The sequence below is a fragment of the Maylandia zebra genome, linkage group LG22 (genome assembly GCF_041146795.1).
Source record: "Maylandia zebra isolate NMK-2024a linkage group LG22, Mzebra_GT3a, whole genome shotgun sequence".
Lineage (NCBI taxonomy): Eukaryota > Metazoa > Chordata > Actinopteri > Cichliformes > Cichlidae > Maylandia > Maylandia zebra.
This window is the reverse complement of record NC_135187.1, coordinates 3660413-3680229: the sequence shown is the minus strand read 5'-3', so window position 1 is coordinate 3680229 and position 19817 is coordinate 3660413. Positions and strand designations below refer to the sequence as shown.

At 39.4% G+C, this 19817-nt stretch overlaps 2 pseudogenes across 2 annotated transcripts in view; both read left to right on the top strand.

Annotated features, from left to right (window-relative positions):
- Positions 1-5623, top strand: part of LOC106676901 (Ig kappa-b4 chain C region pseudogene) — a 57964-nt pseudogene extending 52341 nt beyond the window's left edge. Inside the window, exon 2 of the transcript XR_013095470.1 lies at positions 5032-5623. The product of XR_013095470.1 is annotated as an Ig kappa-b4 chain C region pseudogene (transcript). The remainder of the gene's footprint in view (positions 1-5031) is intronic.
- Positions 5624-13099: 7476 nt separating this feature from the next.
- On the top strand, positions 13100-14231 carry LOC112430286 (Ig kappa-b4 chain C region pseudogene; annotated as a pseudogene). The gene is made up of 2 exons (XR_013095468.1): positions 13100-13117; positions 13806-14231. The product of XR_013095468.1 is annotated as an Ig kappa-b4 chain C region pseudogene (transcript).
- Positions 14232-19817: the final 5586 nt, after the last annotated feature.

Genomic DNA, 19817 nt, shown 5'->3' with positions numbered 1-19817 from the left:
CAACATAGTGCCGTACAAGTAGCGCGAAAAACAAACTTCAAAGTAGCGCTACACGTTCAGCCGGAGGCGTGGATGACGAGCGGCAATAAATTTGCGAAAAGCAAGTTATGCTCAACTCCACCGGTGGAATCTGACAGCGTGGAAAAGTGTGAAAACATCCATGATCACCAACGGATTTCGAAGGGCTGGACTGCTGCATGATGGAGAGGAGGACACCGCCACGGCCCTTCTGAGGGTGTTCGACTCTGACACTGACAACGAGGATTTCTTTGGTTTTGAAAGTGACAACGAAGGAAAGAAGCTGAGAGTGGATGACGAAGCCACCCTGAGCCTGTTCGTTTCCGACACTGGAGAAGAGGACTTTGGTGGTTTTAGTGCGCAGGAAGATGGTGAATGACTGACTTTTCTTCTTGTTAAAGCCGTGTCACTGCACCTGAGCCTAAAAGGTAGTCCGAATCTATTTTTCTGGTGTGCTGTAGGTTATTGTTATGTACTACATTTGTTACTCATTTATGAAGCACAGTACATGTTTCGTACTTGTAATTACCGCTACTTGTACATATACCTAAAAAGTTGTGCAAATTTGTACCCATAACTTGTTTTTCAAAATATTAATAAAAGGGGTGTGTCTCCAAACAGCCATCTTACATATGATAAGTCAACATTGAAACACCTGCGGCTTTTAGTCAGGTGCGGCTAATGTATGTACAAAACAGGATTTTCCCCTGATTTTAGCTTGTGCGGCTAATATTCAGGTGCGCTTTGTAGTCCGGGAAATACGGTAGTTTTTTACCATCGTGGCCTCATGAGCTTATACTTGTGTTTTTAAAAGTTATGTTTGACTTCATGACTTTCTGTGTCGTTTCTGGGATGCTTAGGACTCATATTGCACTGCTGGAAATAGTTTATTTTGATGCATATGCTGTTATTTTGCAAATTTGCACTATAATATATTTTTTCGTTTTTCCTGTAGTATATAAAAATTGGTGTATCTCAAAAATAAAACTATGAAAACACTCAAAATAAATTTCCTTTGGTGGGAAACTAGTTTGTGCAACTTTTTTGTATTTGCAGTTTTGAGGGATAAGCCTCTTAAATTTCTCTAACTAGAAATATATGTTGAAAAAACAAAAACGATTTTAAATTTTTTTGTAGTTTATTGCACTTGCACAATTACTATGCACTTAATGCAGACATATTATTAAAATTTGGGCTATAATGGTTGTATTGATGTATAGCAACTTGAAATGCTCCAAAAAATGGCTCCACAGCATGTGAAAATATAATATAAGCTCTGGCGGACTTGGTTCTATGGTAGGTCTTAAAGGGTTAATTAAGCATAACATTTCATTGGTTTTGTTTGCGATGTTGTTGATTATTAAAGTTTCTGATGACAATGTAAATTTTAAAATGTTGCTATAGGAGCCCATTCAGATGGCTGTGATCCAAAATTAAATATGGTTCAAACATCATGATACAACATGATTTCCTCCAGTACCATCCACCTCCAACATATGTTACAGTTTCTGTCAGTTTGCTGCAGTTCTCAAATCAGTGATGCTTTTCCCCAATCAAATTAGCCTTTCTCATTGTTTTTATACACACATACACACTGCTGTTGTTTCTACACTAATAAAGGGATTTGTTACTTTGTTGATCCACTTGAATCTCACAACTCTTTGAAACAGTTTTGTCAGACAGAACTCCAGATCTGTCACTTTGCTGAATACTGTCCAACACTGCATTAGTGTTTCCACTCAAATTACTTCAAAGCAGTGAAATTGCTCTTCAATTATAATCACATATGGACACATGTTCTCAGGAGACGTTTAAGTTGAAACATTTGGAAATGCATAATCTCAGTCTTGTGTCACACGTCCATGCCATGGCACTGCTACTGTAATTACACAGAAACATATACTATATGCACTCATTAACCACTTTATTAGGTACACCTCGCTAGTACCGGGCTGGACCCCCTTTTGCCTTCTGAGCTGCCTGAATGCTTTGTAGCATAGATTCAACAAGTCAGAGATTTTGCCCCTCATTGACATAATACCATCATATCATTGCTGCAGATTTGCCAGCTGGACACCCCTTTCAAGCACATCCCAAAAATGCTGTCTTTAACTGAGATCTGGTGACTGTGGAGGCCATTGGAGCACCGTGTTTTTGTTTTTGTTCTTTCAAGTTTGGTCTCTCCATGTGAATTATAACCTCAGTTTCCTGTTCTTACGTGACAGGCCCTGCAGTGCAGTCTTCTACTGCTGTAGCCCATCTGCTTCAAGGTCGCATGTTGTGCTTGCAGACATGCTCTTCTGCGTCTTGTTTGTATCGAGTGGTTGATTGAGTTACTGTTGCCGTCCTATAAACTCAAAACTTTCAGGCCGTTCTCCTCTGGCCTTCGACATCAACATTTTTCAGACCGTTCCCATCAACCCTACAAATGGCTGTGTAAAGAAATCCCAGCAGATCAGCCTGTCTGGCATCAACAACCATGACACTGTTAATTATCTTTCTTAATGATGTTTGAATTAATCCTCAGCAGGCTGTGTCCAACATGTCTACATGTGTAAATGCTATGAGGTGCTGACATGTGATTGGCTGATATTTGGATTAACAAGCAGTTTAACAGGTGTACTTAATAACCTAATAAACATGTGCAGTATGACTTTACTGGACTATACAGTAGTTGGTGCTGTGGTCTCAGATTGTATACATTTTCTTTTCCTGACACATGACACAATAATAATGAGTATTATTTTGCTTTTCTCCATTTCATCAGTTTTGTAAGGTTAAAAAAAATTACAAAAAACCATCAGATTTGATTTTTGTTTCTGAAAACAGTTTTAAACTTCTCATTAGCTGTCACAGTCCGGGTGAGCTGCTGGTAAATTTCCACCATGTTCTCCTGTGTCTGCCCCTGGGCAGAGCCGTCATCTCCTCACATGGAGCCAATCTGCTCAAGATATTCAAGACCAGCGTTGCCGTCTCTTCACTGCTAGTTTGCCAACTTACCCACGGTGCTAACAGGCTACCATGCTTCGTGCTCCTTTGCCAAAGTCTATGTACTTACCTCGTTCTTCATGTGCTACAGCTCTCCTCTTTAAAATTCAACCACACCTGGAGAAGTCTGAGAACCCACTAACCCCCTTTTCCTCTCTCCCTCTTGATCACCAAGCCACCTTAGGCCACCACGCTACGTTTTCTTGTCAGGAATCCCACGTCAAGTATAACTCTGTGTTTTTGTGCCAAATAAAGATTTGTGTAAAGCAAACTCAACCGTCTCCACATGTGGTCCAGCACTTGAGTCCAGTTTCGTACAGGCCTTTGGCCCCTTGTGACATTAGGCCTACATTTTTTGCAGTACTCTTTCCAAAGTAGGTGAGGTTTTGAGAAAAATGACAAAACAAAAAAACCTGTTTTGATGTCTTAAAACGACGGTGAAAGTGTTTTATGAAGTGTCTTTTGCATAGATGAGTCTGTGTGGTGAAAAAGGCCTTACATATTTGGAGAGCTGCATTAAGAGTGGTGAGAATGACGTTCCTGATGTAAGACTTTCACCAAAGCAACTGAGAAAAGCAGTGATGGGGAAACATTTACTGAAGTTCATTTAAGTGTTCACGAATAAATGTCAGTGAAGTCGTTTGAAAACGTGTGTGTGTGTGTGAAACATGTCAAAAGTAAACCAAAGCAACACATGGTGATAAAACCCGAATTGAATGGTAATGTTTACCAGTTAGAAGCCTTCACAGTGAGAACAGCACAGAGCACCGTCTTCTCTACCTGGAAGGAATTTTCAAAACTTCCTAAGACACCATTATTTGTAGACAGAATTCCAAAATAGAAATAAAAACTCATTAAAAAAAACCCTGTATGTGTAGGCAGCGTCTTAACAATGGACATGTTCATTCAGAAATTAAAAAAGTATATGGAAAAAATGCTGGTACACTTTCCAGAACTTAATATTTTTGTGAAATTCAAAACATAACTACATGAATCTGAAGTGTTTTTGAAGCATTTTAGGCTGAGAATTAGTTTCAGTGTTTAGAGCTGTGAAAAAATAAGTGTCAGGTTTCAAGAGATGTTTTCACATGTGAAAGCTGTAAAATCTACATTTTGAAATCAGATTCTTTAAATATTGTTGTAATGGGCTTTATTTGCTTTAATTACACTATTATAATATTAATAAATGATACAAACAGTGAATGATTTTGTTGAGATTGTTTGTTTCAGAGTCAGAGAGCCGTGTCTCTCTACAGTCAGAGGTTTTTGTACGGCGCCTCAATGAGTTTGTATCACTGTGGTACACGTTCGGTGGAGGAACCAGACTGGATGTTGGAAGTAAGTTAATTAAACTGTGTTTATTATTAAATATTGTATCATTTTATGTTATAACTACTTGTTAGGCTGCTTAGATGAGAGAAAAGTATTTTTTTTATTAAAATAATTGAGTTTTTGATGTTTGTCCTTTTTACTGGACTAATTCAGATGAGCTCTGCGAGTTTCTCTTGTTTAATCTACATTTCTGTCACAGTAAAATGTAGACAAGAGTAAACTTCATCATCTTATGATTAGTTTGTAAATTTCATCCACATCAGCTGCTGTTTGGATGAGTCAAAGTTTGCTTTCTGATGTTTTTATCGTGTCAGATGTTTCAGATTTAGTTTGAAATCATGTGAGCTGTTCAATAACATTTCAAATCTATATGAATGAGTAGCTGCTCTGTGCTTGTGTCCACTAATGTCTTCAGTCGTCCATGATTTAGACTTCTAATCATTTTAAAGCCAAACTTCTGCTGTAAATGTTTCCACATCTGCTTCTTTTATTTCCAGTGTAGTTTGAACATATTTCAGCTCAAACTGTGTGATGATTCTCTCTGTGCTGATATGCATGAGAGGTTTCTTAAAGGGAAGTGAAACAATGTGTGAGTGAATGACTGGTGGAGCAGAAAAAACACCTGACAGAAACTTCTTAACGGAGAAATTCAAATTGTGGTTCGTGCCCTCTAAGCTGATTGGTGTTTCCTAGGTGATACCCGCCCCGCCCTGAAGGTGCTGGGTCCCTCCAACAAGGAGCTGGAGCAGGGGAAGGCCACGCTCATGTGTGTGGCCAACAAGGGCTTCCCTTCAGACTGGAGTCTGTCCTGGAAGACGAGCGACAGCAGTGGCAGCAGCAGCATCAGAGGGGAGGAGAGCAGGACTCCTGGAGTGCTGCAGAATGACGGCCTCTACAGCTGGAGCAGCACCCTGACGCTCACTGCAGACCAGTGGGGGAAGGTGGGCTCTGTGACCTGTGAGGCCACCCAGGGCTCCCAGTCTCTGGTCTCAGAGATACTGAGGAGAGACCAGTGTTCCCAGTCCTGATGTCAATCACTGAGTCTTTGATGTTGATTTTCTTCTGTCTCTTTGTTTCTTTGTGTTTGCAGATTTAAAAAATAAACTCATTAAATATTCATATTTCCATCTCATAATGACAACAATCAGAGCAACAATCTCCTCTAGTTTCATCCTTTGGTGTCTGTTGTAATGCTGATATTTCAAACTCTTAAAAGAATAAAAATGCAACGAGAAAACATGTTCTTTGACTCTGTGAGTTTAATAAATGCACATTAAAAAATTAAGATTTTGTAATATTTGTAAAACAGACCAAAATAAAAATGTAAACAGACACATCAAGTGTAATGTGCAGTGAAAATGGTTAAATATATTTTTTAATCCACATATTAAATATTTTTCTATAAGATGTTGAGGTCATGTCAACCATAGATTATCTGTGTGCTCTTCATAATTTCTAGTCTCAAAGCTGTTTTATGATCTACATTTTAATCTGATCTAAAACCTAATAAGTAAAATTAAAGAGCAGGGTGTCATCTGTATGATTAAACAGAGATCATTTAAATCAAGTTCAAGTGAAGATTTACTGAAGTTTGATTAATGAACTATTTGGCAGTGAAACTGTGACGAGGCAACAAAGCAGAGAAGAGTCTAGAAGCTGGTGGTGGCAGAGGTGAAGCAGGTGGAGACTTAGCTGAGGATCTCTAATTGTCAGGATGAGGTGGAGATCAGGAGTCTGAGAGTTAAAGCACACAAAACAGAGGCTGAGTAACTCACAGAAGGCAGCGAGACAATAACTGGACTCAAATAATGACGACAGAATTGAGCTTGAAGTGGACATGATGTTAAGAACAGACTAACAGAACAAACACAGGAATGCAGGCAGATGAGAGACTACAGGTCTGCTTTAATCAACTTACATAGAAGTTAATCTCTTCTGGTGTTCACAGCAAAATGAGAGAAACTCACTTCACTAAACCTCTTAACACAAGACAAAGACCACGGTCTGTCAGGAGGACGCTTGCTGGTTTTACATCTGACAGAGACAGTCTGTCCTGGAACAAAAGACTGAGTCGGCACTTTTTCTCCCAGTTAATAATAAAGAATATCAGAGTTATTGAAGTTACAGGTTTCATGTTTCATGCTTCATGCACGACATTCACAGTGTTGGTTTTTGCCCAGTTTAGGTATTTGTGTCTTAGTCCTGTTTTTCCTTTGCTTTGTATTTTTCATGCAGTCTCAATGAACGCCTCGCTTTCTGCTAAATTCCATCCTGTTTCCACGTGTCTGATTTTGGGTCCTTTCACTCTCCGCTCCACACAATCTGCTGCTGCAGATCGTGACATTATTTGAATTATTCATTCTTTTTGTTAAAGTCTTTATTAGTTTCACTATTTGACTTGTCCAGGGTGTACCCTGCCTCTGACCTTAAGACAGCTGGAATAGGATGGGATGCATGTATAGTTTCATTATTATTGTCAGATCATCAGCATGTGATAATGTGGATATAATACCAAAATAGTAAAATGCCTTCTTATTTTGCATTTATTTATTACAGTTTTTTCATTTTTGATTTCAGACAACCAAACTGTACGATTAAGAAGAAAGCTGTGTTTCTTTACAGTCAGAGGTTTTAGCTCAATCATGATGATACAAACTCTTTTCTTTCAGGATCCAGACTGGATGTCTGGAAATAAATCAATTTTAAATGAGTATTTTAAACAATACTTTGTCCTTCTGCTTTTGTTTTAGCATGCTAAGTATGTAAAAAAAAGTCCTGTTTAGAAGCGGACATGTCACAGTGCTGGATCTGTGACCCAGTGTTTTGTCTGTGTTGTTAATTTATATTCTTTGATTACTTTTATTCATGGTTTTGGTTATCTTTTTTTCTTAAGTTCTTAGTGATCCTAGTTCTCCCTCCCTCAGTGTCCATCTCAAGCCTGTGTATAAGCTCTTGTCTCCATGTTTATTGTTCCCTCTGTTGCACAGGCAGTCATGTCTCCATGTCTCAGTGTCTAGTGTCTGTCTCTGTTTTTGTTCCCCCAGTCACAGTGTCTTTTCTGCATCTACATATTCGTCATGCTTCCTGTTTTCTTCTGATAGTCCTTGTCCTGTGTTCAGTTTTCAGTTTTGCTTCCCCTTGGTCTCCTTATGTGTGATTATTTCCATCTGTGCTCTCCTCCTGTGTGTCATTCCCTTGTGTGTTTCCTCTGCCTGTTGTCGTGTTGTCCCATGTGCTGTAAGTTTCTCCATGTTTCTGTCCATCATTCCTAGTTCCATGCTCCTTATTTCCTAGTGTTTCTGTCTCTAGTCCCCCAGAGTCTAGTTCTTATTTTCCATGTTCAAGTTTTGGTTTGTTTTTCGTAAATGTTTATTTTGTGCATTATTTCCCAACAAATAAAGCTGCCTCTTTAAATTTGTTTCCGTGTAAGAATCCTGAATCCAGGAACCTTCATGCTGCCTGCCATACAGCAAACATGACAGGACATTGAATAACAAACATTAGTATACACAGAGCCAGCCAGATGTAGAAGTGTGATGTGTCTCATGTGATGGTGTTTTAACCTGAGTGAGCACTTCATTTAATTATTCACGATATCCATATCCATTTCATCTTTCCAGGATATCAGTGTATTTAAACTTTTAGCGTCCGAGAGCCTGAAAGCTATAAATATTTTACTTTTTACCACTTTGCTTCAGTTTAGTTAATTTTATATCTAAATGTTTACAAATTGCATTTAATTCCTGTTTGAATCATGATATTAAAATGGGAAACAGAGACATTGTCCTGGTAATTTGATGTTTTTGTGTTTCTTTTTAAATTCTTAAATGGTTTTGTCCTGCCTTACCTCTGAGCTACTTTACTCAAATACTCCTGTACAGAAACATGTTATTAATATATGTTGTTTAATCCTGTCATGTCTGGCAGTTTATGCAATCTGAATTATGATCTGAATGCACTGTGGTGCCAAAAACATGTTGCAAAATCAGCTCTATAAGTTCTCTATGGTTCCTCTTGTTTCCTCTGCCTGTTGTCGTGTTGTCCAACAATGTGTCACCAACTGCTGCACCTGTAAGAAAAAACAAAGGGAACAAAAACATACAGCACCTGGAACACAAAGATATGAAAATGCACAGATACATGAATTAACAATCTTTTTGTGGTGTGTGTCATTGTCACAAAAGGTAGACAATAATGAGGGCAGGGAGGTGCAACAATGCCCTCCTGGGTGTCAGAGGCAGACAGCGATAGATCCAGGAGATCCAGGAGATCCAGGAGGCCACAGCAGGAGAAGGAGGAAGGCGCCAGATGGGGCACCCAGAGGGTGAGAGTCTCAGAGAACCAGAGGCAACAGGCATCAGTCAGATGTCCTAGCACGAGCCGAGAACAGTGCCCAAGGACCACCTGGCACGACTTTGAAAAGTGGAATGAGAGGCAGAGTCTTCAGCTCAGAGAAGATCAGCTTCCAAGTTGAAGTCATGAATCACAATCACACTCAAATCTGTGTTTAGTGATACCAAATACAGTTACAATGCATTCATTGTATACTCTGATTACATTGTATAAAGAGTGAAATGCATGTTTATTACTGCTTCTATTAATAGTGTTGTTATGAGTGGTTATGATGCTGTTTAAGGTAAATCTGGAGGAAATCCATCAGTCTCTGCAGCAGTCAGCTCAGCTCTTATTCAGTCTGAGGTAAAATAATATTAAAATGTGTAAACACATCTGTGCTGAGATAACTCTGAACTCTAAACTTATTTGTTCTCTATCATGTAGGAACGTCTGTGAGCAGTAATGTGGTTTTTCTGTAGCTCCTTATTTATTCATGTTGCTTTAAAATTTAAGACTTAAGATTCAAACTAATAAAATCATTTAAAGATTTCAAAGTTATGCTCTGATAAAGCAATTAACAAAGTGGAGTCTAAGCAATGATGGGAAAGAGGAAACGAATGCTGGATTCAAAAGTTTACTATTTAAATTTCTACAGCAGCTAATTAATAAATACTTAATTTATCTACTGATGTTTTCTGTGTGTTCAAAGTATTTGGTGGTCTTTTAATTTACAGCAATACACTCAATGTTAATGCTGTGTGTGTGTGTGTGTGTGTGTGTGTGTGTGTGTGTGTGTGTGTGTGTGTGTGTGTGTCCTCAGTGAACTGTATCAGTCTCTGCAGTATCTTCCAGCTGCAGCAGTCACTTCAGTTTCTGTTCAGTCTGACTGAGGGAGGTTTTTGTACGACTGTTTTTCACTGTGTGAACACACGCTGACTGTTGATGTAGTGATAACTCTGACAGTAATAAACTGCTGCATCTTCAGCCTGGACTCCACTGATGGTCAGAGTGAAGTCAGAGTTTGATCCACTGCCTGTAAAACGAGCTGGAATCCCTGATTCTCGTCTGCTAGCATAGTAAATGAGCAGTTTAGGAACTCCTCCATCTTTCTGTTGGTACCAGGCTAAACGGTTCCCACTATCTACACGCTGACTGGTCGTACACTTGATGCTCACAGTTCCTCCCACAGCAGAGCTCACTGCTCCAGGCTGAGTCACTGTGATCTGTCCTCTGGACTCTGAGGACACAGAGACAAAAACATAAAGCAGCTTCATGGTTTTGTGGGCTTCATTTCAGAGGGACAGATGTTGATAGAGGAGAGGAGTTTGATTCTCTGGACTTTACCTGTGAAGCAGCAGCAGAGGAGAGTCCAGATGAGGACGCAGATCAAAGTCATGTTTTTGATGAGGAGGATTTCTGTGGCTTCTGTTGTGATGAAGGACAGCTGTCAGTCATCCAGTGTTCAACTCTCAGGACTATAAACTCTCCCAGAGCACTGGAGCATGGTGCTGCTGATGCAAAGTGCCTCTCTATGGAAATCATCTGACCAAGTTTAGACACACAATGTGAAAAAGTAAAGGTCTGGACTTCACTACATGTTTTTACAACATTCTGTACGCCACGCAGATCCTGATGCATTTGAAGAACTACTAACTGATTATTTTTAAAATAACTTCAATGTCAATTTTAAAATATTGCTGTAGGACACCGTTCAGATGGCTGTGATCCAAAATTAAATATGGTTCAGACATCATGATACAACATGATTTCCTCCAGTACCATCCACCTCCAACATATATTACAGTTTCTCTCAGTCGCTTTGCTGCAGTTCTCAAATCAGTGATGCTTTTCCCCAATCAAATTAGCCTTTCTCATTGTTTTATACACACATACACACTGCTGTTGTTTCTACACTAATAAAGGGATTTGTTACTTCATTGATCCACAACTCACAGCTCACAACTGTCGTGATCGGGCTGTGTCCAGGCAGGAATTGGACCCAAACTCAAACTCACTGGAAACAGGACTGAACTCAAAGTGGCAGCTTTTATTGCTGAACAGAAAACTCCACAAAACCTAAACTGGGAAGAATCTAACAAAACACACACAGCACGAGGAAGATCACGGCACTGTAGTAATCAATCAATCTTTACATGAGCCAGGTGAGGAAACACTATCACAGGGAGCCGTCTGCACCGGGAGACTCCAGGCTGGGCAAAGAAGCCCCCCAGCCAGGCTGAGAATGTGTCGATGATGTGAGCAGAACACACATATAGTTTAATGAGTATTATTTTGCTTTTCTCCATTTCATCAGTTTTGTAAGGTTAAAAAAATACAAAAACCATCAGACTTGATTTTTGTTTCTGAAAACAGTTTTAAACTTCTCATTAGCTGTCACAGTCCGGGTGAGCTGCTGGTAAATTTCCACCATGTTCTCCTGTGTCTGCCCCTGGGCAGAGCCGTCATCTCCTCACATGGAGCCAATCTGGAGCAACCTACTCAGGATATTCAAGACCAGCGTTGCCGTCTCTTCACTGCTAGTTTGCCAACTTACCCTCGGTGCTAACAGGCTACCATGCTTCATGCTCCTTGCACAAGTCTATGCACTCGGCCATACTCACTGCAGTTTCATGCTCCGTCTCCTGGGAAGGATTTCAATATCACACCTGCTGCCCTCTTCCCACTGCTTCTCACAGGATCCCTTGGAGCTCAGGTCAGCCCATCTTAAATCTATTCAGCTCAGCTGGACCTTCACCTACTCCCCTCAAAGTACCACCAACTCCACCTGCAACATAAGCCATACTCCTCTTTAAAATTCAACCACACCTGGAGAAGTCTGTGAACCCACTAACCCCCTTTTCCTCTCTCCTTCTTGATCACCACGCCACCTTAGGCCACCACGCTACGTTTTCTTGTCAGGAATCCCACGTCAAGTATAACTCTGTGTTTTTGTGCCAAATAAAGATTTGTGTGAAGCAAACTCAACCGTCTCCACATGTGGTCCAGCACTTGAGTCCAGTTTCGTACAGGCCTTTGGCCCCTTGTGACATTAGGCCTACATTTTTTGCAGTACTCTTTCCAAAGTAGGTGAGGTTTTGAGAAAAATGACAAAACAAAAAAACCTGTTTTGATGTCTTAAAACGACGGTGAAAGTGTTTTATGAAGTGTCTTTTGCATAGATGAGTCTGTGTGGTGAAAAAGGCCTTACATATTTGGAGAGCTGCATTAAGAGTGGTGAGAATGACGTTCCTGATGTAAGACTTTCACCAAAGCAACTGAGAAAAGCAGTGATGGGGAAACATTTACTGAAGTTCATTTAAGTGTTCACGAATAAATGTCAGTGAAGTCGTTTGAAAACGTGTGTGTGTGTGTGAAACATGTCAAAAGTAAACCAAAGCAACACATGGTGATAAAACCCGAATTGAATGGTAATGTTTACCAGTTAGAAGCCTTCACAGTGAGAACAGCACAGAGCACCGTCTTCTCTACCTGGAAGGAATTTTCAAAACTTCCTAAAACACCATTATTTGTAGACAGAATTCCAAAATAGAAATAAAAACTCATTAAAAAAAACCCTGTATGTGTAGGCAGCGTCGTAACAATGGACATGTTCATTCAGAAATTAAAAAAAAATTATAGAAAAAAATGCTGGTACACTTTCCAGAACTTAATATTTTTGTGAAATTCAAAACATAACTACATGAATCTGAAGTGTTTTTGAAGCGTTTTAGGCTGAGAATTAGTTTCAGTGTTTAGAGCTGTGAAAAAATAAGTGTCAGGTTTCAAGAGATGTTTTCACATGTGAAAGCTGTAAAATCTACATTTTGAAATCAGATTCTTTAAATATTGTTGTAATGGGCTTTATTTGTTTTAATTACACTATTATAATATTAATAAATGATACAAACAGTGAATGATTTTGTTGAGTTTGTTTGTCTCAGAGTCAGAGAGCCGTGTCTCTCTACAGTCAGAGGTTTTTGTACGGCGCCTCAATGAGTTTGTATCACTGTGGTACACGTTCGGTGGAGGAACCAGACTGGATGTTGGAAGTAAGACAAAAACAAAGTTACTTCTATGTCCTTTTTCTCTTTAATTTAATTTTCTTTTCTTTAATTTCATTTAATATGAAAGGCTAGGAAACTTTTTCTGTAACTGATTAATTATTTTCTTCATAAATTTTGTCCTAAGAAACAAAGTCAGCTTTGGAAATGAATATTCAGACACTCAGGAGAATTTCCAATGAAAATCTGGGATACTTCATAGTATTAATTATTATTTCTAGTTCTGATGATAAAGTTGTATTTTGAGGGCTTGTAGGTTTAGTTCAGTCTGACAGAGTCAGAGAGCCGTGTCTCTCTACAGTCAGAGGTTTTTGTACGGCGCCTCAATGAGTTTGTATCACTGTGGTGGACTTTTGGTGGAGGAACCAGACTGGATGTTGGAAGTAAGTTAATTAAACTGTGTTTATTATTAAATATTGTATCATTTTATTTAATAATTATTTGTTAGGCTGCTTAGATGAGACAAAAGTATTTTTTTTATTGAAAATAATTTAGTTTTTGATGTTTGTCCTTTTTACTGGACTAATTCAGATGAGCTCTGCGAGTTTCTCTTGTTTAATCTACATTTCTGTCACAGTAAAATGTAGACAAGAGTAAACTTCATCATCTTATGATTAGTTTGTAAATTTCCACCACATCAGCTGCTGTTTGGATGAGTTAAAGTTTGCTTTCTGATGTTTTTATTGTGTCAGATGTTTCAGATTTAGTTTGAAATCATGTGAGCTGTTCAATAACATTTCAAATCTACATGAATGAGTAGCTGCTCTGTGCTTGTGTCCACTAATGTCTTCAGTCGTCCATGATTTAGACTTCTAATCATTTTAAAGCCAAACTTCTGCTGTAAATGTTTCCACATCTGCTTCTTTTATTTCCAGTGTAGTTTGAACATATTTCAGCTCAAACTGTGTGATGATTCTCTCTGTGCTGATATGCATGAGAGGTTTCTGAAAGGGAAGTGAAACAATGTGTGAGTGAATGACTGGTGGAGCAGAAAAAACACCTGACAGAAACTTCTTAACGGAGAAATTCAAATTGTGGTTCGTGTCCTCTAAGCTGATTGGTGTTTCCTAGGTGATACCCGCCCCGCCCTGAAGGTGCTGGGTCCCTCCAACAAGGAGCTGGAGCAGGGGAAGGCCACGCTCATGTGTGTGGCCAACAAGGGCTTCCCCTCAGACTGGAGTCTGTCCTGGAAGACGAGCGACAGCAGTGGCAGCAGCAGCATCAGAGGGGAGGAGAGCAGGACTCCTGGAGTGCTGCAGAATGACGGCCTCTACAGCTGGAGCAGCACCCTGACGCTCACTGCAGACCAGTGGGGGAAGGTGGGCTCTGTGACCTGTGAGGCCACCCAGGGCTCCCAGTCTCTGGTCTCAGAGATACTGAGGAGAGACCAGTGTTCCCAGTCCTGATGTCAATCACTGAGTCTTTGATGTTGATTTTCTTCTGTCTCTTTGTTTCTTTGTGTTTGCAGATTTAAAAAATAAACTCATCAAACAGTCATATTTCCATCTCATAATGACAACAATCAGAGCAACAATCTCCTCTAGTTTCATCCTTTGGTGTCTGTTGTAAAGCTGATATTTCAAACTCTTAAAAGAATAAAAACGTACAGAGAAAACATGTTCTTTGACTCTGTGAGTTTAATAAATGCACATTAAAAAATAAAGATTTTGTAACATTTATTAAACCAGACCAAAAGAAAAAACGTCAACAGAACACATCAAGTGTAATGTGCAGTGAAAATGGTTAAATATATTTTTTAATCCACATATTAAATATTTTTCTATAAGCTGTTGAGGTCATGTCAACCATAGATTATCTGTGTGCTCTTCATAATTTCTAGTCTCAAAGTTGTTTTATGATCTACATTTTAATCTGAAAATGTTGAAAAATTATTATAATTGACATTAAAGAGCAGGGTGTCATCTGTATGATTAAACAGAGATCATTTAAATCAAGTTTAAGAGAAGATTTACTGAAGTTTGATTAATGAACTATTTGACAGTGAAACTCTGATGAAGCACCAAAGCAGAGAAGAGTCTAGAAGCTGGTGGTGGCAGAGGTGAAGCAGGTGGAGACTTAGCTGAGGATCTCTAATTGTCAGGATGAGGTGGAGATCAGGAGTCTGAGAGTTAAAGCACACAAAACAGAGGCTGAGTAACTCACAGAAGGCGGCGAGACAATAACTGGACTCAAATAATGACGACAGAATTGAGCTCGACAGTGGACATGATGTTAAGAACAGACTAACAGAACAAACACAGGAATGCAGGCAGATGAGAGACTACAGGTCTGCTTTAATCAACTTATATAGAAGTTAATCTCTTCTGGTGTTCACAGCAAAATGAGAGAAACTCACTTCACTAAACCTCTTAACACAAGAAAAAGACCACGGTCTGTCAGGAGGACGCTTGCTGGTTTTACATCTGACAGAGACAGTCTGTCCTGGAACAAAAGACTGAGTCGGCACTTTTTCTCCCAGTTAATAATAAAGAATATCAGAGTTATTGAAGTTACAGGTTTCATGTTTCATGCTTCATGCACGACATTCACAGTGTTGGTTTTTGCCCAGTTTAGGTATTTGTGTCTTAGTCCTGTTTTTCCTTTGCTTTGTATTTTTCATGCAGTCTCAATGAACGCCTCGCTTTCTGCTAAATTCCATCCTGTTTCCACGTGTCTGATTTTGGGTCCTCTCACTCTCCGCTCCACACAATCTGCTGCTGCAGATCGTGACATTATTTGAATTATTCATTCTTTTTGTTAAAGTCTTTATTAGTTTCACTATTTGACTTGTCCAGGGTGTACCCTGCCTCTGACCTTAAGACAGCTGGAATAGGATGGGATGCATGTATAGTTTCATTATTATTGTCAGATCATCAGCATGTGATAATGTGGATATAATACCAAAATAGTAAAATGCCTTCTTATTTTGCATTTATTTATTACAGTTTTTTCATTTTTGATTTCAGACAACCAAACTGTACGATTAAGAAGAAAGCTGTGTTTCTTTACACTCAGAGGTTTTAGCTCAATCATGATGATACAAACTCTTTTCTTTCAGGATCCAGACTGGATGTCTGGAAATAAATCAATTTTAAATGAGTATTTTAAACAATACTTTGTCCTTCTGTTTTTGTTTTAGCATGCTAAGTATGTAAAAAAAAGTCCTGTTTAGAAGCGGACATGTCACAGTGCTGGATCTGTGACCCAGTGTTTTGTCTGTGTTGTTAATTTATATTCTTTGATTACTTTTATTCATGGTTTTGGTTATCTTTTTTTCTTAAGTTCTTAGTGATCCTAGTTCTCCCTCCCTCAGTGTCCATCTCAAGCCTGTGTATAAGCTCTTGTCTCCATGTTTATTGTTCCCTCTGTTGCACAGGCAGTCATGTCTCCATGTCTCAGTGTCTAGTGTCTGTCTCTGTTTTTGTTCCCCCAGTCACAGTGTCTTTTCTGCATCTACATATTCGTCATGCTTCCTGTTTTCTTCTGATAGTCCTTGTCCTGTGTTCAGTTTTGCTTCCCCTTGGTCTCCTTATGTGTGATTATTTCCATCTGTGCTCTCCTCCTGTGTGTCATTCCCTTGTGTGTTTCCTCTGCCTGTTGTCGTGTTGTCCCATGTGCTGTAAGTTTCTCCATGTTTCTGTCCATCATTCCTAGTTCCATGCTCCTTATTTCCTAGTGTTTCTGTCTCTAGTCCCCCAGAGTCTAGTTCTTATTTTCCATGTTCAAGTTTTGGTTTGTTTTTCGTAAATGTTTATTTTGTGCATTATTTCCCAACAAATAAAGCTGCCTCTTTAAATTTGTTTCCGTGTAAGAATCCTGAATCCAGGAACCTTCATGCTGCCTGCCATACAGCAAACATGACAGGACATTGAATAACAAACATTAGTATACACAGAGCCAGCCAGATGTAGAAGTGTGATGTGTCTCATGTGATGGTGTTTTAACCTGAGTGAGCACTTCATTAAATTATTCACGATATCCATATCCATTTCATCTTTCCAGGATATCAGTGTATTTAAACTTTTAGCGTCCGAGAGCCTGAAAGCTATAAATATTTTACTTTTTACCACTTTGCTTCAGTTTAGTTAATTTTATATCTAAATGTTTACAAATTGCATTTAATTCCTGTTTGAATCATGATATTAAAATGGGAAACAGAGACATTGTCCTGGTAATTTGATGTTTTTGTGTTTCTTTTTAAATTCTTAAATGGTTTTGTCCTGCCTTACCTCTGAGCTACTTTACTCAAATACTCCTGTACAGAAACATGTTATTAATATATGTTGTTTAATCCTGTCATGTCTGGCAGTTTATGCAATCTGAATTATGATCTGAATGCACTGTGGTGCCAAAAACATGTTGCTTTTCCAAGATCAGCTCTATAAGTTCTCTATGGTTCCTCTTGTTTCCTCTGCCTGTTGTCGTGTTGTCCAACAATGTGTCACCAACTGCTGCACCTGTAAGAAAAAACAAAGGGAACAAAAACATACAGCACCTGGAACACAAAGATATAAAAATGCACAGATACATAAATTAACAATCTTTTTGTGGTGTGTGTCATTGTCACAAAAGGTAGACAATAATGAGGGCAGGGAGGTGCAATAATGCCCTCCTGGGTGTCAGAGGCAGTCAGAGATAGATCCAGGAGATCCAGGAGGCCACAGCAGGAGAAGGAGGAAGGCCCCAGATGGGGCACCCAGAGGGTGAGAGTCTCAGAGAACCAGAGGCAACAGGCATCAGTCGGATGTCCTAGCACGAGCCGAGAACAGTGCCCAAGGACCACCTGGCACGACTTTGAAAAGTGGAATGAGAGGCAGAGTCTTCAGCTCAGAGAAGATCAGCTTCCAAGTTGAAGTCATGAATCACAATCACACACAAATCTGTGTTTATTGATACCAAATACAGTTACAATGCATTCATTGTATACTCTGATTACATTGTATAAAGAGTGAAATGCATGTTTATTACTGCTTCTATTAATAGTGTTGCTATGAGTGGTTATGATGCTGTTTAAGGTAAATCTGGAGGAAATCCATCAGTCTCTGCAGCAGTCAGTTCAGCTCTTATTCAGTCTGAGGTAAAATAATATTAAAATGTGTAAACACATCTGTGCTGAGATAACTCTGAACTCTAAACTTATTTGTTCTCTATCATGTAGGAACGTCTGTGAGCAGTAATGTGGTTTTTCTGTAGCTCCTTATTTATTCATGTTGCTTTAAAATTTAAGACTTAAGATTCAAACTAATAAAATCATTTAAAGATTTCAAAGTTATGCTCTGATAAAGCAATTAACAAAGTGGAGTCTAAGCAATGATGGGAAAGAGGAAACGAATGCTGGATTCAAAAGTTTACTATTTAAATTTCTACAGCAGCTAATTAATAAATACTTAATTTATCTACTGATGTTTTCTGTGTGTTCAAAGTATTTGGTGGTCTTTTAATTTACAGCAATACACTCAATGTTAATGCTGTGTGTGTGTGTGTGTGTGTGTGTGTGTGTGTGTGTGTGTGTGTGTGTGTGTGTGTGTGTGTGTGTGTGTGTGTGTGTGTGTGTCCTCAGTGAACTGTATCAGTCTCTGCAGTATCTTCCAGCTGCAGCAGTCACTTCAGTTTCTGTTCAGTCTGACTGAGGGAGGTTTTTGTACGACTGTTTTTCACTGTGTGAACACATACTGACTAGTAGAGTGAAAACTCTGACAGTAATAAACTGCTGCATCTTCAGCCTGGACTCCACTGATGGTCAGAGTGAAGTCAGAGTTTGATCCACTGCCTGTAAAACGAGCTGGAATCCCTGATTGTCGAGTGCTAGCATAGGTAATGAGCAGTTTAGGAACTCCTCCATCTTTCTGTTGGTACCAGAACATATAGTTGTTGTAATAAACATCCTGACTGGTCCTACACTTGATGCTCACAGTTCCTCCCACAGCAGAGCTCACTGCTCCAGGCTGAGTCACTGTGATCTGTCCTCTGGACTCTGAGGACACAGAGACAAAAACATAAAGCAGCTTCATGGTTTTGTGGGCTTCATTTCAGAGGGACAGATGTTGATAGAGGAGAGGAGTTTGATTCTCTGGACTTTACCTGTGAAGCAGCAGCAGAGGAGAGTCCAGATGAGGACGCAGATCAAAGTCATGTTTTTGATGAGGAGGATTTCTGTGGCTTCTGTTGTGATGAAGGACAGCTGTCAGTCATCCAGTGTTCAACTCTCAGGACTATAAACTCTCCCAGAGCACTGGAGCATGGTGCTGCTGATGCAAAGTGCCTCTCTATGGAAATCATCTGACTCTAACAGGGACTTAGATCAATCAGCTCACATGTTATTGAACATAAGTATTTTAAAGAATGATTAGCGGTTCAACTTAACGAAGATAAAATGGAAGCTCTTGTCTGTTTCCAGGACAGATTTTTGCCAGTGAAATAAAAGGTCTTTGTGTCATTTAATCACATTTAAGTCGTGTGTACGGACTCTTGGGGTACCTCTCGACTCTGCATACATTTAGGATTTTCATGTCAAATCTTTGGTTCTCTCTTTTGTTATTCATTGTTATTCATTTAGTGCCCTGCGATAGACTGGCGACCTGTCCAGGGTGTACCCTGCCTCTCGCCCTTAGACATCTGCGATATGCTCCAGCGCTCCCCGTGACCCTGAAAAAGACAAGCGGAAGTGAATGGATGGATGTTATTCATTTATTTCTTCATTGTAATTCATTATTCACTCATGTATCATCATGGGCGAGCACCAGCTTACGTCATTGAACTTTTTCAGCCATACGTCCACAGCGGGTTAGGCCTGTGATCAGGGTCTGTTTACTCTACGTCATACGAGGCTGAAAACTAAAGGAGACAGAGCTTTTACCAGAGTGACCCCAGACTCTGGAACTCTCTCCCTCTGAGGCTGAGATCAGTGGACGCAGTGGTCTCTCTTAAGAAACAACCAAATGTCATGTTATTAGACTTGAATTTAGTAAACGCTTTTCTTCAATGCTCTGTTATTTACTTTTGTCTGAAGTTGAATGAGTTATTAGCCAGTTTGTCACAATATTGCAGGTGTCCATATTTTATATGGATAGAACTGAAATGAGT